A 19243-nucleotide genomic window follows, 5' to 3' on the forward strand; every position below is an offset into this window, starting at 1 on the left:
TTTTTCACATCCCAATAAGGATTTGTTTAAAAAAAAAACTGACCATTTTTCTTAAGACATATTTTTTAGGCTACTGTTAATATATCTTTAGTCCTCCACAAAAATTTTTAAGGCTTATGTTTATGTCTCACTGTTTAATATGTGCTCTGGTACTACCGTTAGTTTCAATAAAAGATAGGAAAGTGAGTAGGAAAAGGGGAATATTTTTTTCACTTTCTGTGACAGAAAGGGGCAAAGATGAAGAGAACTGGGGATGGCTACTGAGTTATCCAAACAAAAGGGTCTGCTATGGCCTCATGCTAAATTTTAAATATAAACCAGAATGATTATTGGTATAATAAGAGTATCAAGTTTGCTCAATATGATCTGTTACTCAGAGTAATTAAAGGATGCTTTTTCTAGTTAACTGTATTTTCCAGTTAACTAGAAAAGTCTTCCTTTAAAGTTTTATCAAAAATTTTTCTTAGATACCTAAGAGTCTTTCCCTTCCTTATTAAATACATTATAGGCAATGCATTTTAAGTATATTTATAAGTTTGCATTTCTCAGATTAATCACTTTGAGCATAAAGTTTAGTTTGCAAAAGCTGGTAGAAGTGGATGTAGTGACATTTCAATGAAATGCTAGTCCTGCAAAGCCCCTTTCCCTGCAACCCTCCAAATAAGTGCCCCATAATTAGTTACATTTGGGTAATGTTGCCTAGTACAGTCACCTCTTATAATGTCATAAAGCATATTATTAAAATTGTTGAAGTGTCCTACCAAAAAGGAAAACCACAGAATACTCATTGATTTTATCCAAACTAATTTATCTGAGTAGATAAGTTATTTTTCCCATAGTCTACATCAACTTCTTCAGAACTCCAGTTCTAATGAGGCATGCTGCTGTTGTGAAAAATGTTAGATGGAGCTGGGTTTGAACCCCCACTTGGTAACTTACCAATGTTATAAATAAGTTTTAATCTTTTTGAATCAGCATTGCACTATAAAAGTCTTTCTGTAAGAATTACGGTTAATGTCTATAAAGCATCTGAAACAGCCTCATGGAGAGTAGAGTTCCCAGAATTCTAATTGACCATCAATTGATATTATCAAGTGGCTTTCTTTTCAGGTTCTCTAGAACTTGAATTTGTTTGCTTATTCACTTCATTTTTTGAAACTCTTCTTTCTGCTTTTTAAAAAATAATCATACCTTTATTTTTGCTCTAAATGGGGTTGGTAGAGTCTACTTAACTGAGGTTTCAATTTTAGTTATTTTCTAGTTAACCGAAGTCCTATTGTGCTTTGGACAACAGCATCACATTGCTCTATCAGTAGGGTTACTGGAGTCTAACCAAACCACCCAAGGTGTCTTAGGCTGAAATCCAATTCATAACTTGAATTGTTTTTTATTCTTTTGTGGATAAGAACATTTTTAGATATTATTCCCAAATGTATCATATGCACCTGTATAGATTTCAGGATAGTTGGGCTAATGGGAGGACCATAATAATGTATTATGGCTCAGCCATTCATTATACTTTTGAAAATCCCATTACGTCCACGATTGTGGATCTTCCTTCACATTTACAGCAGTAAGAATAATAATAACAACTGATGACAGCAAAAGTAATAAAAGTAGTCTTAATATTTTATACTGTAAAACACTGGTTGTTTAAGGTTGTCAAGGCATTTTCTAAATAAATGTTTTCATAAAGCAATACACAAGCTCTCTGAACCATTATATAATGCCGGGGAGAAGGTCATATAACTTTCCCATAAAACTCCTTTTTTTGCATCAGGTAAAATGTTGCACAATAATTGTATTGGCTGTCCATCACAACACCTCAGGGAAGCATGCTGTTAACAGGGTCATTTCTCCTTCACAGCTGAGAATACTGAAGCATAGACACATTAGTGGTAACTTGTCCAAATGAACGCCGTGAACTAGTGAACCAAATCACTGTGTGACAATGACACCACTCAAAGGCAGGCACCACACAGGAAATGGCATCATGAAGGTTAATTTTAGATTAAACGGGGGCAGCATGAACGTTGGGTCATCTCGGGAAGATGTGCTAAAATGCACAGAGACAAGGTTAGTCATGGTTCGTAAACCTTACCTGTGAGTGTTCTCTGTTGTATGTTTAGGCATTCAACTTTATTTTCACAAAATAATTGTAGCAGGAAAACTTCCTTTTATCATTAAAGTAGAGATAGAAAGCAATGCTTTTTCTTTTTCCCGATAAGCACCAAGAGCTTCATCCATTTGGGGCTGCCAGAGTTAAGTCTACTCTGTTCATAAGGAATGATTTTCAAAATTTTTTGATGAAAATCATATGAAATAATAAAGTAATATCTGCTTGTGCACACCCAAAACTGTTTCCAGTAGCAGAGGTTTGAAGCAGCTGGACAGACTTAGCCGAATAAGTTAATTGCCAAGAGCAATCAGAGCCTCTTTTAGTGGACCCATCGAAAAAATACCAAGATGGTAGCAGGCCCTCCTAAGATACTGGTTCATAAACTCTTTTGAGCACACACTCCTTCCTCGTTCACACACCAGTTCTGATATACTATACAAACGAAATTTATTATAGTATTTCAGAATGATCACAGGCTTTATTTTGCCCTGCACAGACTACCTAGAGTTCCACAGATCCCAGATTAATCTCTCTCTCTCTCTCTTCCCTCAACCCTCTCTTTAGTATCATTTCTAGTTTCAGAAAGGAAAACTAGAGTCCAAGAAGAATAAATTATTTCACAATTGCAGGAGATTTTCGTCACTTAGATTTCCACATCTCCAGGCTTCTTGCAAGATCTAAGAAATTAAGTGCAACAAATATTAGATTATGGTAGGCTTTTTCAGGCTCTGTATTAATTCCAAATACATTTATAGTTCAGCATCTTAAAACAGCTGGTATTCATCTTAGCAGGCTAATATCAATTCATGATATTTTATTGAGGTAATGGAAAAATATACACTGGCTTATCCAAAGAAGATAATGATGAATGCCAATGAAATCATTTCACTGTATGATGAATACTAATTTTGCAGGGCATGCTTCTAATTTATATCATGTAATAATGCTTTTTGTTCCACTAGCATAATGTGAACATTGTGCATAATTTTAAGCTTTCAGTTATTTCTGTCTCAAATCCTGTATAATGTAAAATGTATAGTTTTAACTGACAACACCAAGTGTTGATGAGGATGTGAAAAAATGAGAACTCTCATAATGTTGTTGAGGTAATAAAATGGTAAACTCACTTCGAGAAATGGTTTGGCAGCTTCTTATAAAGAATGTGTACTTTTCCAGCAATTCTACTCTTACGTGTTTATTCAAGAGAAGTTTAAAAAAATATGTCCACATGAAAATTTGTCTACGAATGTTCATACAGTGTTATTTGTCATATAAAAAAGTGGAAACAATTCAATAATTCATCAACTGGATAAACAGTAAACAGATTGAGCTATACACACACACACACACACACACACACACACACACACACAATAGGATGCTTTCTTAGAATACAAAGGAATTAATTATTGATACTTGCAAGAGCAAGGATGAATCTCAAAAACAGTATGAGTGAAAGAAGTGGGACATGAGAGTACATAATGCATGTCTCTGTTGATATTAAGTTCAAAAACAGAAAAGTAATCTATGATGATAGAACATAAAACACTGGTTGCCTACGGTAGGAGGTGATTTTGTTTGGAAAGAGGTACAGAGAACTTCTTAGGGTGATAAAAATCTGCATCCTGTCAGAGGTATGAATTTGATGGGTATGTATTTGTCAACATACATTGAACTATACTTTGAAGATTTCTGAATTTCACTATGTATACATTACACTCCTCTTTTCCTAAAATTTATCTTTACTTGGCTTCTGCATTTTCTTTATCATTGACATTTCCTCGATAGCCTTTCTCACCTCCTCATGACGGGCCCTTTCCTGGATTTCCACAAACTCAGCCTCATGGCAACTCATTTTTCAGCTGTTTATTGCCAAGTACCCTTTTCCCATCTTACTACACCTAGCTACGTTGTAACTTACATGTTCCCTTTCTAGGATTCTGATTTTTATCATCATAAATAAATCAATAATATATTTTTTCTTCTTCTTCTTTTTAACTTGGGCTTGTGGCCCTGACATCTGTAACAAATCTACCTCCAGGAAGAGCTAATCTCAACTTGGTGTTTAACACCTCACCAATTCCCTGACAAACTTTACATAGAAAAGGATCATTACATAGTACAGATTAATGATGTTATTATGAAAGTAACACTAATGTGGGTGGGTGTCAATTACCTGTGTCCCTTTTACACAAAAGAACTTGGCATTCAGTAGCCCAGGACACCTTCTTCCAGGGCAAGGTAGGACAACAGCCCGGATTCCACACTTTGCTGTTTCAACACCAAGGACCCCACCTGTAGCCGACTTTGGAACTTTCTAGGTAACCACAGTGAGTGTGGGGAGTTCTCATGGTGAAGGTCACACTTCATTGGTCTATGTTGATCTATCAACTGGTATTACTTGGTTTGAGGACACAGTGACAATTTTTCTAGGATCTTGAGTTTGTCAAAATGGAAACAATGTAAATAAAAGAAAAATTGCCAGGGGCTTTACAAATGCTAAATTTTATGGTGCTTTATAGTATTGTTTGGCAATTACTATACAGTTCCAGCACATGCCATGCTTTCTAACATGAGCCTTGATCTCCATAGAACAGTTTCCCTGAGTCTAGAGATGTGGAGTAGCAAACTCCATCCTACACTTCATAAATTTGGGGCTACTATCACTTTAGTGTGGCTTCTTTATATTCCACTTTATTATGACTATATCTATATAAATGCAAACACTGTTTCTGTGGATATAATTTCATAAAGCAAAACTATCTTCTATCTTTAGCAGTGAAATTCAAGTGGCAAATATGACAAGCAAAGAAAAATGAATGCAGTTAACTTCAACCATCCCTGCTCATCTGAAAGCTTATGTCAGTTTCTAAATAAGCTTTTCATTTTTCTATTCAGTCTGCTGATCTTTGTTGATTTACAGCATGAATGAGCATGGCACATTGCAACTTGTATAGTGTATTTTTCCTAAATAATAAAACATTTATTGCAGACACATCAAGCTAGCTAGTGGCTCTAAATTATTGTGGCAATGAAGTGCCATGTTAACAACTCATTTACATCCTTCCGGTGACTCTCCATTACCAAGGTAAGTAATTTAATTCCATCTAGAAAGAATGACTTTGCAAAGTGTATTTACTATAATTTGGGAAAAATATATTTAAATCATATTATAAATTATGAGGATCATTTTCAAATAAATACAAAAAATAAAGTGTTTCATTGGTATTTGTTGAATTATCTCATATAATTTTTAGTAAAGATGTGCTAAAATAGCCTAAGAAAGCATTGTAATATATACTCATCTATGCTCAATGTATGCTCATTATACATGTCTAAGCTTTATCAATTCAATTTGACATTCTCTTTTTCATCTTTGATTTCTATTCCCATTTTGGGCAAGTTACAAAAAGTTGTTAGTCACATTCCTCATCATCAGGCCTACCACAAGTCATAAATTTAGGGGGTTCATTCACCTAATTTCCTATGCAGGGCACTTACATATATGAGCACAGTTGTTACGCTGATGCAAGGCTCTGCCCTTGTTTTACTCTCTTCCCACTTCACCCTAGATCCTAATTCGCATTCAACTCCTGTACCCGACTGAATACCTACTATAATGCATTTAGATATGTCCTTGAACATTCACATTTCCTTTTAAAATGTGAAGTGTTTTTGTGTGTATATGTTTTGAATTTACATAAACAGTATAGCTCTGTTTCTTACTTTTGTTCCCTCAGGGAATTTTTTAAGTATCCATGTATCTATAATACTATCGGTTTAAACTGAAGTATTGTATTGGATTCCGAAGTATGGATCTACCACATTTTCTAACCTATTCCATCACTAGATTTCCTCCAGCTCCTTGTTATAACGCATGATGATGTAACGACTTCATACAAGTCTGCTTATGAACCTATGAGAGAATTTCTCTAGAGCATATTACAGGAGTAGGTTTCGTGAGTCATACTCAGAAAGTACGCAGACATACTCAGCAAGAATGAACACATGACATAAGCATGAATATACACTAATAAACACATATACATACATAGTAAGGATATAAAGAAGTACACAAACCAACAAAGGATGAAAACATATACATTAATAAGTGTGGGAAATGTATTCAGAGTGGCCAGTGAAGGACACATACTCCATAATCAAGGTGTCCACACACACAGTAAGTACGAATATACACTATTGCGGATATACTCGTAATTAAGTTTGTAGATGTACTTAATTTCATAAGCACTGCAAATTATTTTATAGAATAGCTGTAATCTCACCAGAAGTGCCTGAGTATTCCTATCTCTCAATAATTGCTACAGATTTGGTTTTACTAATAATTTCTGATCAGGCACAGTGTCTGATGCCTGTAATCCCAGTGCTTTCAGAGGTTGAGGTGGGAGGATCAATTGAGGCCAGGAGTTTGAGACCAGCCTGGGCAACCCAGCGAGCCACCATCTCCACAAAAAAAAAAAGAAAGAAAGAAAGAAATTAGCTGGGGATGGTGGTTTACACCAGTAGTCCTAGCTACTCAGTAGACTGAGGCAGAAAGATGGCCTGAGCCCAGGAGTTTGAGGCTGCAGTGAGCTATGGTGGTGCTGCTGTCCTCCAGTCAGGGTGACAGAGCAAGACTCTGTTTCTTAAAAATAATAATAATTTCTTTGTTTATCTCATGGGTGCCAATTATTATTTTATTTTTATTTGATTCATGCAATTACTGATGAGTTTGAATATCTCAAGATATTTGTGATTAGTTTGGGACTTATCTTTGCGTGTATTATAAATATAAAGCCTTCTCACATTTCAAATTGGTTTTCTGTTCTCTTTTGTTTTTGTGATTTTTAGGAATTCCATATACTGTGTACTATGTATATAGTTAATTTCATTTAGCCAAATTCGTTCCTGTATTTGTATCTTGATTTGTGCTTTGGGGATATTAAGAGGTTCTCCACTTATGCCCCAAATTACAAGATAACTTTCTTCCTTTTCTTCCAGTAGTATTATAATCTACCCTTTGAATGTCTACTACATCAGAACTTCACCTTTGTATTCAATGTTAATTAGTCATCCAGGTTTATTTGTTTTCAAAATAGTAAGCAGTTTTCAAACACTCTTTACTAAACGATACATATATCCACTTGTGGTGCTTTATTTATCATCAATTATTTTTTCATATATAAGTGAGCCTTTTTCTGAGTTCTGCTCCTTTGGTCTATTTATTTCTCCCAGAATACCATATTATTTGTAGTAAATAATTTTGAGGTTTAGCTAAATATCTGAAAAGTAGGACACCTCTCTTCACTTTTCTTTTTTATTGTTCTTTAATCTCTCATTTAAAGTTTAAAAGGTGTTTGCCAAGCTGTTAAAAAGATTCAACTGTAATTTTGATTGGGACTGCCTTGACTTTATAGGTGATTTTCAAGAAGAATTATATTTTGTAATAATAAGTTGCCCTATCTGTAGATAGGAAATGTCATCCCATTTAGTTAGATCTGCTTTTAAGTTCTTTAACAAAGACATTAATTATCTCCATAAATGTGTGGTTTGGGTTATTTTCTAATTGATTACTTAGAACATTAATTGTAATTGATGTTATAGAACAAGGGTCAGTAAAATTTTTCTGTAAAGGAACAGATAGTGAACAATTTGGGGCTTTTTGAGCCAACCCGTCTCTATTGTTAACTATTCACTTCTGCCATATTAGCAAGAAAACAGCCCTAAACAATATGTAAACAAGTGAACATGGCTGTATTACAATACAAATTTATTTATTAAAAAAAAAGGTGGGCCGGGCATGGTGGCTCATGCTTGTAATCCAGCAGTTTGGGAGGCTGAGGCAGGTGGATCACCTGAGGTCACGAGTTCGAGACCAGCCTGACCAACATGGAGAAACCCTGTGTCTACTAAAAATACAAGATTAGCCGGGTGTGGTGGTGCATGCCTGAAATCCCAGCTACTCGGGAGGCTGAGGCAGGAGAATTTCTTGAACCCGGGAGGCAGAGGTTGCGGTGAGCTGAGATTTTGCCATTGTACTCCAGCCTGGGCAACGAGAGTGAAACTCCGTCTCAAAAAAAAAAAAAAAAAAAAAAGTGACAGCTGGATTTGGCTAGGAGGCAGTTTGCTGACCCCTGCCGTAGAGAAATGGTATTAATTTGTTTACGCTATTTTATGTAGCACATTTGCTGAACTCTCTAATTAGATAGAATAATTGGATTGCTCATTGTCTCTAATTTTTTTTTTAATTATTGATGAACATATCATATGTAAATAATGGCAGTTTGTCCCTTTTTTCAATTATTAAACTTTTTTTTTCTTTACCCCTAATTACAAAATTGGCCAGGGTCTTCATTATTGCTCAAAAAGTAGCAGTGATGGTAAGCATCTTTGTCTTGATCTTAGCCTTGGGAAAATCTGTAGAGTTTCTTGATGAAATATGGTGTTTCATATAGGTTTAGGTCAGGGGTGTCCAATCTTTTGGACTCTCTGAGCCACACTGGAAGAAGAAGGATTGTCTTGGGTCACACATAAAATACGCTAACACTAACGACAGCTGACGAACTGAGAAAAAAAAAAAAAGGTCTCTGCATAAATCTCATAATGTTTTAAGAAAGTTTATGAATGTGTGCTGGGCTGTGTTCGAAGCTGTTCTGGGCTGCATACAAACTGCAGGCCGTGGGTTGGACAAGCTTGGTTTAAGTTTTATTCACTGTTATCACTTGATAAAGTTAAGGATATTCCCTTCTATTTCTGGTTTAATGACATGTTTCATCAGAAATTGATATACTATCTAATATTAACCATTTCATTCTTATAATCAACTTTACTACAGCATATTTTTCTCCTTAAATGAGTTTTTGATATAAAAATTGAATACAATGAAATGCATCAATTTTGTGCACACAGTACAGTACGTTCTGACATATGAATGCGCCCATGTAACCACCATCTAAGTTAGGACCCAATCATTTCTATCTCCAAAAGAAATGCATTTATCTCTTTGCAGTCATTTTATCCCTACCTCTAAACCAGGATACAAAAAAATCTGCCAGTGCTATATATTAGTTTCTGAATTTTATATAAATTGAATCATACAGTGTGTTCACTTTTATGGGAGCATTCATTTACTGGAAATGCTTTTTTTGCTGAGTAGTATATTCATTTTATGGATGTAGCAAAATTTAAATTTTCAATTTTGATGAAGTCTAATTTAATATTTTTCTTTTATGGCTAGTAAGTTCTAAGAAATCTTTGTCAACCCCAAAGTCATGGAGATTTTCTGCTATTCTCTAATGGTATTCTAGTTTATGTTGATGATTCAGTTTTACTTAATTTTGTAAAATATGGAGTAAGAATCAAAATTCACATTTTATACAAATATATAGTGATGACAACATTATTCATAAAAAATATAATTTTAATATTAAAATATTTGGGGATTTTAATAAAAAATCACTTGCATATATTTACATGGGTATTAATGAACTCTCTGTTCTGTTCCATTATCTGTATGTTTATCCTTGCACCCATATCATGATGTCTTGAATCTGTAGTTTTATCGTGAGTTTTGAGTCAGTACCAGGTATACAAGTCCTCCAATTTTGTTCTTTTAAAAATTGCTCTGTATATTATGTCATTTTCATTTCTCTGTAAATCTTGGGATTGTATTATCAATTTACACACCAAAAAAGCCTATTGGAATTTTATATGTCTATGCATTGAATCTATACATCAATTTAGGAAGAACTGACAACTTAACAATATTGAGTCTTGCAATCGATCATCATGGCATAACTCTTGAATTTTTTAGGTCTTCTACAGTTTCCCCCTACAATGTTTTATAGGTTTCAGTGAAGAAGCCTTCAATATAAAGTTTGCTTTAACTTGGAAATTATTGTAAAGGTTTTAAAATTTTATCTTCTACTTTCTGAAATTAAAATATATAAAATATAACATATAAAGAAATAAAATTTATTTTTTTATATTGGCCTTGTATTGTGCAACTTTACTAAATTCAATTATTAGTGTGTATGTGTGCATGTATGCATATATTAGTAAAAGATATGAATGTTATATGTATATATGTATCTCATACACACAAACATAATTGAATTTTTATTCAATTAAATAACTTAATTATGTTTGTGTGTATATAATATATATGCATATAAAAATATAGTTTACTAATTATATTTAATACATTAAATTCTACACCTTAGAATTTAATATGAACTTGATCATGGCATCTCTATATAAAGAGAAATTTACTGCTTCTTTTCCAATTGGAGCAGCTTTAATTTTTTTCTTGTCATTTTTGGCTTCTTTTTAAAAACTTTGATGCCCTGAATATTATATCCAGAACAATGATGAATAGAGGTGATGAATGAGTGTGGACAGCAATACCTTGTTCCTAATCTCTGTAACAAAAGCTTTTAGTCTTTCACCTTTAAACATGATTTTGGCTGGAGATGTTTCAGTGATGACCCTTTTGAGTTGTATAACTGTTCTGAGAAAGTTTTTGCTATGAATTTTATTGAATGCTTTATTTTGAAATCCTTGTACGGTCTAAGGTTTTCTTTTGGGGGAAGTTTTAATTAAAAAATTATTTTATTTAATAAATAAAGACTGCCGGGTTTTAAGCTTTGTGTTGTTTTCATAATCGGAATATTTTGAGAAATTTGTTCATTTCGTCTAAATTGTGAAAATACGAATGTTCATATTATTCCCTTATTGTCCCTTAGAGTCTATAAAATCTATAGGGATACTTACGATGTAATTCCTGATATTAGCAATTCATATTTTCTTTCTGTTCTTGATTAGTCTAGATAGTAACTTAACAATATATTACTCTTTCTAATAAACTAACTTTTGGTTTTAGTAATTTTTCTCTCTATTTACTCATTTTCTATTTTATTAATTTTTATTAGTTATTACTATATTTCTTCTACTTTGGGCTTAATTTGGACCTTTTTTGTAAGATTCTTAATACAAAGGCTTAGGTAATAGAGTTTTGATCTTATTTTCTAATGTAGTATTTAAAGCTACACATTTCCATCTAGCAATTGTTTTAGTTCTACCCTACAAATTTGATGTGTTTGTGTAATCATATGTTTCAAAATACTTTTCAATTGCCCTTTTTATTTTATTTTTATCAGACAAGGTAGTTAGAAGTGATTACTTTTTAAATAATTAAAATTTTTTTGGATAATCTATTGTTATTGGGTTCTAATTTACTTCTGTTTTTGTCAAAGATATATCTAATCTCAATAATTTTAAATATATTGAGAATTGTATTACTCAGCATATGCTCTATCTTGCCGTAAGCTCCATGTTCACTTCGAAGAGACATGTTTTTCTGCTATTATTTATTATGTTGTTGAAGGTAGTGTTTAGGTGGTGTTCTATAAATGCCAAATTAGTCAAATCGTGAAGTTTTTTCTATCTTAGCAGTGATATAACATTGTCTTGATTACAGTAGCTTTACAGATGTCTTGAAGTCAACGGATGTAATTCTTCAACTTTGGTCTTTTTAAAAATTGTGTTACCTATTCTAGGTACTTTACATTTCCATATAAATTTTAAAAAGCTTGCCTCTTAACAAAAAATAAAAGTTTTTCTCAATTTGGGGTTGCATTGAATCTGTGAATCAATTAGCAGAAAAATGATATCTTGACAATCAATATTGCATCTTTTAATCCATAAACCGGCCAGGTGTGGTGGCTCACGCCTGTAATCCCAGCACTCTGGGAGGCCGTGTCGGGCAGATCACGAGGTCAGGAGATCGAGACCATCCTGGCTAACACAGTGAGACCCTGTCTCTACCAAAAATACAAAAAAATTAGCCAGGCATGGTGGTGGGCACCTGTAGTCCCAGCTACTCAGGAGGTTGAGGGAGGAGAATGGCATGAACCCGGGAGGCGGAGCTTGCAGTGAGTCGAGATCACACCACTGCACTCCAGCCTAGGCAACAGAGTGAGACTCCGTCTCAAAAAAAAAAAATCCATGAACATGATATAGCACTCCCTTGATTTAGGTCTTTCTTAACTTCTCAGCAGTATTTTTAGGTTTTCAGTGTTCAGTCCTTGCACATAATTGATAAAATTTATCCCTCAGTATTTTTTAGTATATTGGTATACTAAATAGTATTTTTTAGTATATTTTAATGCCATTTATTCAAATAACATTTAAATGTTAATTAGTATTACATAGAATTATAATTGATTTCCTATTTGTCTAATTTATTCTCTTGTTCTTACTTATTTCTTCTTAGTCGAAGGTAAATGTGCTAAATTTCTGGTTTCTTATTTATATTTTATTCCTTACAGCATTCATTTTAAACCTTTTTTTCTTTTCTAGTACCAGCATTTAATGGTATATTTTTCCTCTGAGCACTACCTTTGCTCAATGATTCTCAATTAGGGGTAATTTTGCCTTTTAAGGGATGTTTGGTAACGTCTGGAGAGATTTTGGTTGTCACAGCAGAGGAAGAGAGTGCTACTGGCATCTAGTGGATAAGGATGAGGGATACTGCAAAACATCCTACAATGCACAGAATAGCTTGAGCAATCAAGCAATTAAAATATACAAAATTATACATAATATACAGATATATGCAGAATATACAGCTATTAAAATACACAGAAGGCAACTTCTGTGAGGCAACTACTGTGTATTTTAAAATTTTTTGTTTTTATTTCAATCAATTTAATATATTTCTACTGTGATATATTTTGAAACCCATGAGTTATTTAAAAGTTTCTTATTTACTTTTCCTATGTTAGTTGTTTTCTGAATATATTTCTATTCCTGATTTCTATTATAAATCTGTTGTGGTTAGAGAATGAAGGTTTTATGATTTAAATCATTTGAAACTTATTCAGATATTTTTATGGTAGAACATCTATCTTGATGAATGATCTGTGTGTACTTTAAAGACATATGTATTTTGCTGCTGTTTTGTGGAGTAGCCTAAAAATGTCAATTAGGTATATTTGTTTGTGGTGCTTCTTCAAGTCTTTATACTTTCTACTTTTCTACATAAATTTTTAATTGATAACTGAGAAAAGTTTTTATGCTAATTATAGTTGTAGATTTGTCTATTTGTCTTTTATGTTCTATCAGTTTTAACTTCAGGTAATTTTTAGTTCTATTATCAAATGCATACATATTTTTATTATGTCCTTCTGATGAATTAATTCCTTTATCAAGCTAAAATATCCCTCTGTATTCCTGACAATATTCCTTGTTCTAAAGTCTATTTTGTGTAATATTAATATATCAATTCCAGCTTTCTTTTTATTGGGGTCCATGGTAAAGAGTTATTCTATTCTTTTCATTTTATTCTATTTGCATATTTATATTTAAAGTCAATTTGTTATAGATAGCAGACAGTTGCCTTACTTTTTAATCAAGTCTGACAATCTTTGCCTTTCAGTTTAAATGTTTAGACCATTTATATTTAATATAGTTATCACTATGGTTGGGCTTAACTCTAAGCTCTTACCATTTTTCCCTCTTCAATTTACCTGTTTTTATTTGTTTATTTTCCCTTTTCCTGGCTTCCTTTTTTTTGAGACAGAGTCTCCTTCTATTGCCCAGGCTAGAGTGCAGTGGTGTGATCTTGGCTCACTGCAACCCCTGCCTCCCAGGTTCAAGTGATTCTCTTGCCTCAGCCTCCGAAATAGCTGGGACTACAGGCACACAACACCACACCCAGTTAATTTTTGTATTTTTAGTAGAGACAGGGTTTCACCATGCTGGCCAGGCTGGTCTCAAACTCCTGACCTCAGCTGTTCCACCCACTTTGGCCTCCCAAAGTGCTGGGATTACAGGCGTGAGCCACTGTGACTGGCCTTCTGGCTAATTTTATATTGAGTACATTTTCATGACTCTTTTCTATCTTGACTATTGGCTTATTACCTATATTTTTTTGTTTTACGTTTAGTGATTACTCTAAGGTATACAGTATATATGTTTAAGTTATCAAAGTCTCCTTGACATTGTATTATACTACTTCATGATTCGTATATAAACTTTACAACAACATACTCCAATTTTCTCTCTCCTATTCTTTGGGCTATTATTATCATACATTTTACTTCTACATATTTTATAAACCCCATTTAATGTTATTATGATTTTTAATTTAAATTATCAGTTATCTTTTTATAAAACTAAAAATAATAACTTGCCTACATATTTTACTTTACATGTACATTACATTTTTGAAAATATTTATTGTTTTATGGTGATTCAAGTTTTTATCTGAAATTATTTTTCTTTGATGAAATTCCTTTTTATATCTGATAATATAGGTTGGCTGCTAATAAATTATTTCAACTTTTCACTAAAATTGTTTTTATTGTATTTCATTATCTGAAAAGTATTTTATTTGGGTATTAAATTCTAGATTTATAGGCTTTCCACCCCCCCTACACTTTTTGTCTTTTTATTACTTTCTTTTTCTCCTTTGTCTTCTGGCTTACACAGATTCTGACAAAGAATCTATTGTGGTAGTTACCTCTGTTCTTCTGTAAGTAATATTCCTGTTTTCCTCTGGTTTCTTTAAAAAATGTCTTTTTACCAGTGTTTATTGCAAATTATTTTAATGTACCATAGTGTGATTTCCTTTAATTATTTTCTATTTTATTTACTTATTTTATAATACTTTAAGTTCTGGGATACATGTGCAGAACGTGCAGGTTTGTTACATAGGTATACATGTGCTATAGTTGTTTGATGCACCCATCAACCCATCATCAACATTAGTTGGTGAATCTACGATTTCATACTTTTCTTCAAATTTGGAAAATTTTAACTGTAATTTCTTCAGATAACCTTTGACTGGCACTTCTCTTTCCTCTGTCTCCTTCACTTCTGGGAATCTAATGACATTTATATTAGATTGCTTGATATTGTTTTACCAGTCATTAGAGCTCTTTTTTTTCCAGGATATTTTTTATCTGTGCTTAATTTTTGCAAAGTTTTTATTGCTCTACTTTCAGGTTCACTATCTGTTCTCTATATTCTAATTTGTTATTATTCTGTTCAGTATATATTTTTTATGTTGTATTTTTTACCTCTAGCATTTCCATTAGATCTTTTATATATACTCTATTTCTCTCCTCATTATGTCCTACTTTTACCTCATTCTTAACACAGGAAACTTAGTATGTTGCCTTCTGATTTAATTCTTTTCCTCATTCTTGTATCTGTTTCTATTGATTGGTATTTCTCCTGTTTACAGGTCATAGTTTCACACTTCTTTGCATTCCTGATAATTTCTGGATGATGAATATAATTGATTTTATATTGTTACCTTTTGGAATTCTTTTTTATGAATGTTCAACATTGTTCTGGCTACATATAATGTCGTAGAAATCAGTTTAATATTTGGAGTGCTTGCTTTTATGTTTGGGTCAGTCCCAAGGAGTAAATAGTGCTTGTTTAATCCCATTACCAAAGGAATGTACTCTAATCTCCATGTATTTTGGAGACCACTTCACATTGACTAATGGGAACACAAAATTTCTCAACATTGTGTGAACTCTGATGATTATTTGCTTTCCCGTGATTCTTTCTCCACTCTTGTGGAGTCACAGTCCACACATATGCCCACTAAAATCAGTTGAAGACTTAAAGAAATCCCCATGCATATCTCATGAGCTCTTTCTCTGTGAAACTCCCATCTCTCGGGGATTATAGCCACCCCGAGATTATAGCCACCGTGCTACCAGTTGTCCAGTGTCCACAATAAGTTGTTTTGTATATTTTATCCAGTCTTTTTATTGTTTAAGATGGCAATGTAAATCCAACTGTTGTTCTTCCATCATTAAGAGAAGCAGAAGTCTCTGAGACGTAGTTTTTCCAATCAGTTTAACCTCTTTAAACTCTGATCTCTTTCTCCTTAATTCAAAGAAACATTTGTGTTCCGCTTGGGTTTACTCTCTTTGCACCATAGTCTTGAAAGTTTCTCCATAGTTTAAAAAAGGTAAGAGAGTAGGACTTATTTGTTTACCTTCTCTCAGAGATCATAATGCTGTCTTGTCACTAAATGTCTGAAAAAGAGGTGTTTCATATTGTTTTCTAGTTTTCTTAGGTATGATGAGATTGTAATTCTAGTACTATTCTTCCACCATGGCTGAATTGATGTCTGATATCTTCTTATGTGATGCATTACTGTATTTGACTAGCTAATGTTTTATTTAGGATTTTCACATCAGATGTTTTTCTATGAAATGGAACTTTTCTCTACTTGAATTATTCTATTTTGCTTTGATGCTTTTATTGAAAACTCTAGAAAATATTTTTACGTGAGTTAAAATATACTTTTAAAGTATACCTCATTTACCGTGATATTATTATTAGTCATTCCTCGCCTGTATGAAAATATCTCATGTACCCTATAAATATATACACCTATTATGTACCCAAATTATATTTAAAATATAAAGTTTAAAATAAAAAATATAGTAAAAAATTAAAAAATGTAGATTGGCAAAATGGATTTAAAAAACAAGACAAAACTATATTCTGCCTATAGGAAAATCATCTCACCTGCAAGGACACACATAGACTGAAAGTGAAAGGATGGAAAGATGTATTCCACATGTATGAAGATCAAAAGCAAGAAGGAGTAGCGATATTCATACCAGAAAAATCAACTTCAAGTCAAAAGCTGTAAAAAGAGAAAATGAAGAAAATTATATAATAATAAAGGAATCAATTCAGCAGTGGAATATCACAATTTTAAATATATGTGTACCCAACACCAGAGCACCAAAGTATGCTTAGCAAATATTATATCTAAAAGAAAGGCCCTAATAAAATAATAGTTGGGAATTCAACATCTTACACTCATCATTGGCCAGATCATCTAGTCAGAAAATCAACAAATATTGACTTTAAACTACAGCATAAAACAAATGTACCTAAGAGACAGTTACAGAACATTTTATCCAACAACTACAAAGCTTACCTTCTTTTCATTAGCACTTGAAACATGCACCAGGACTGACCGTATGTTAAGCCATCTCACCAGAAGAGGGCAGGTAACAAGTAACAAGATTAAATCAGTAATAAAATACTCCCAACTAAAAGAAGTCCAGAGGTGGATGGTTTCACTGCTGAATTCTATCAAATCTTTAAAGAAAAGTTAGTATCAATTCTTCTCAAGCCATTGAACAAAATTAAAGCTGAGGTAATTCTTCCCAACTCATTCGAAGCCAACATGACCCTGATATCAAAATCAGACAAGGACACGACAAGAAAATAAAACTATAGGCCAATATCCTTGATGAACATAGACGCAAAAATTCTCAACAAAATACAAGCAAACAAAATCCAACAACATATCCAAAAGATAATACACCATGATCAACTGGGATTTATTTCAGGAATTCCAGTATGATTCAATATACAGAATCCAATAAAGATCACACATCATATTAATAGAATGAAGGACAAAAACATATGACTGTTTAAATAGATGCAGAAAAAACATTTGGTAAAATTCAACACTCCTTTGTGATTAAAAACTCTCAATAAATTTGGTGTAGAAAGAAAGTACGTCAACCTTATAAAGTACATATCTAACAAACCCATAGCTAACATCTTATTTAATGAAGAAATGTTTAAATCTTTTCTTCTAAGAACTGAAGCTAACCAGAAATATCCACTCTTACCACTCTTATTCAACATAGTATTGCTAGTTCTGGCTGGAGAATTTAAGCAAGATAAAAAAATAAAGGGCATTCAAATTAAAAAGGAGAAAGTCAAATTGTGCCTGATTGCAGCTGACATTATCTTATGTACAGAAAAACCTAAATATTCTACCAAAAGCTTTTGAACTGAAAAACAAATTTAGTAAATTTTCATAATATAAAATCAACATATAATAACCAGTAGCATTTCTATACATGCACAACAAACTAGCTACAAATGAAAGCACAAAGGAAATCCTATTTACAGTAGCCACAAAAAATGAATACCTAAGAATAAATTTAAATAAGGAGGAGAAAGACCTTTGCAAGAAAAACCACATAACATTGGTGAAAGAAATTGAAGAAGATACAGATAAATGGAGAGACATCCTATGCTCCTAAATCAGAAGAATAAGTATTGTTAAAATGACCATACTATCCAAAGCAATCTACAGATTCTATGCAGTCCCTATCAAAACATCAATGACATTCTTCATAGAAATAGAAAAAAAAGTCTTAAGAATTGTATGGAACCACAAAAGACCCCAAATAGCTAAAGGAATGTTGAGCAAAAAGAACAAACCTGTAGGTATCGCAGTACCAGACTTCAAAATATGCTACAAAAATGTAGTAAACAAAACAGCATGGTAATGTCATGAAAACAGACATATAGACCAATGGAACAGAGTATAAAATCCAGAAATTAATTCATATATTTATAGCCAAGTAATTTTTGACAAAAACACCAGGAACACCCACTGGGGGAAAGAACAGTCTAATAAACAGTGCTGAGAAAACTGGTTATCTACATGCAGAAGAATGAAACTAAATCTCCTCCTCTCACCCAATGCAAAAATCTACTCAAAATTGATAGAAGACCTAAATGTAGGGCACCAAACTATAAAACTACTATAAGAAGACATATAGTATGCTTCCGAACATGTGTCTGGGAAAAAATAATGTGAATAAGACCTCAAATGCACAGGCAACAAAACATAGAGTATGTTTCCGAACATGTGTCTGGGAAAAAATATTGTGAATAAGACCTCAAATGCACAGGCAACAAAAGCAAAAATAAACAAATGAAATTATATCAGACTAAAAGACTTCTGTACATTAAAGGAAATAACAAGTGAAAAGTCAACCTACAGGATGGAAGAAAATATTTGCAAACTATTAATCTGACAGAGGATTAATATCCAGAATATTTAAAGAACTCAAACATCTCAACAACAACAAAAAAATCGGAATATAAAATGCACAAATGATCTGAACAGACGTTTCTCAAAAGAAGACATACAAATGGCCAATAAATCTATTAAAAATGCTCAACATTATGAATAACGAAAATACAACTCAAAACCACAATAAGGTATCATCACATCCCAGTTCAAATAGATATTTAAAAAATGTTGGCAAG

Source organism: Macaca fascicularis, chromosome 1 (assembly GCF_037993035.2).
Source record: "Macaca fascicularis isolate 582-1 chromosome 1, T2T-MFA8v1.1".
In the NCBI taxonomy this organism is placed as follows: Eukaryota; Metazoa; Chordata; class Mammalia; order Primates; family Cercopithecidae; genus Macaca; species Macaca fascicularis.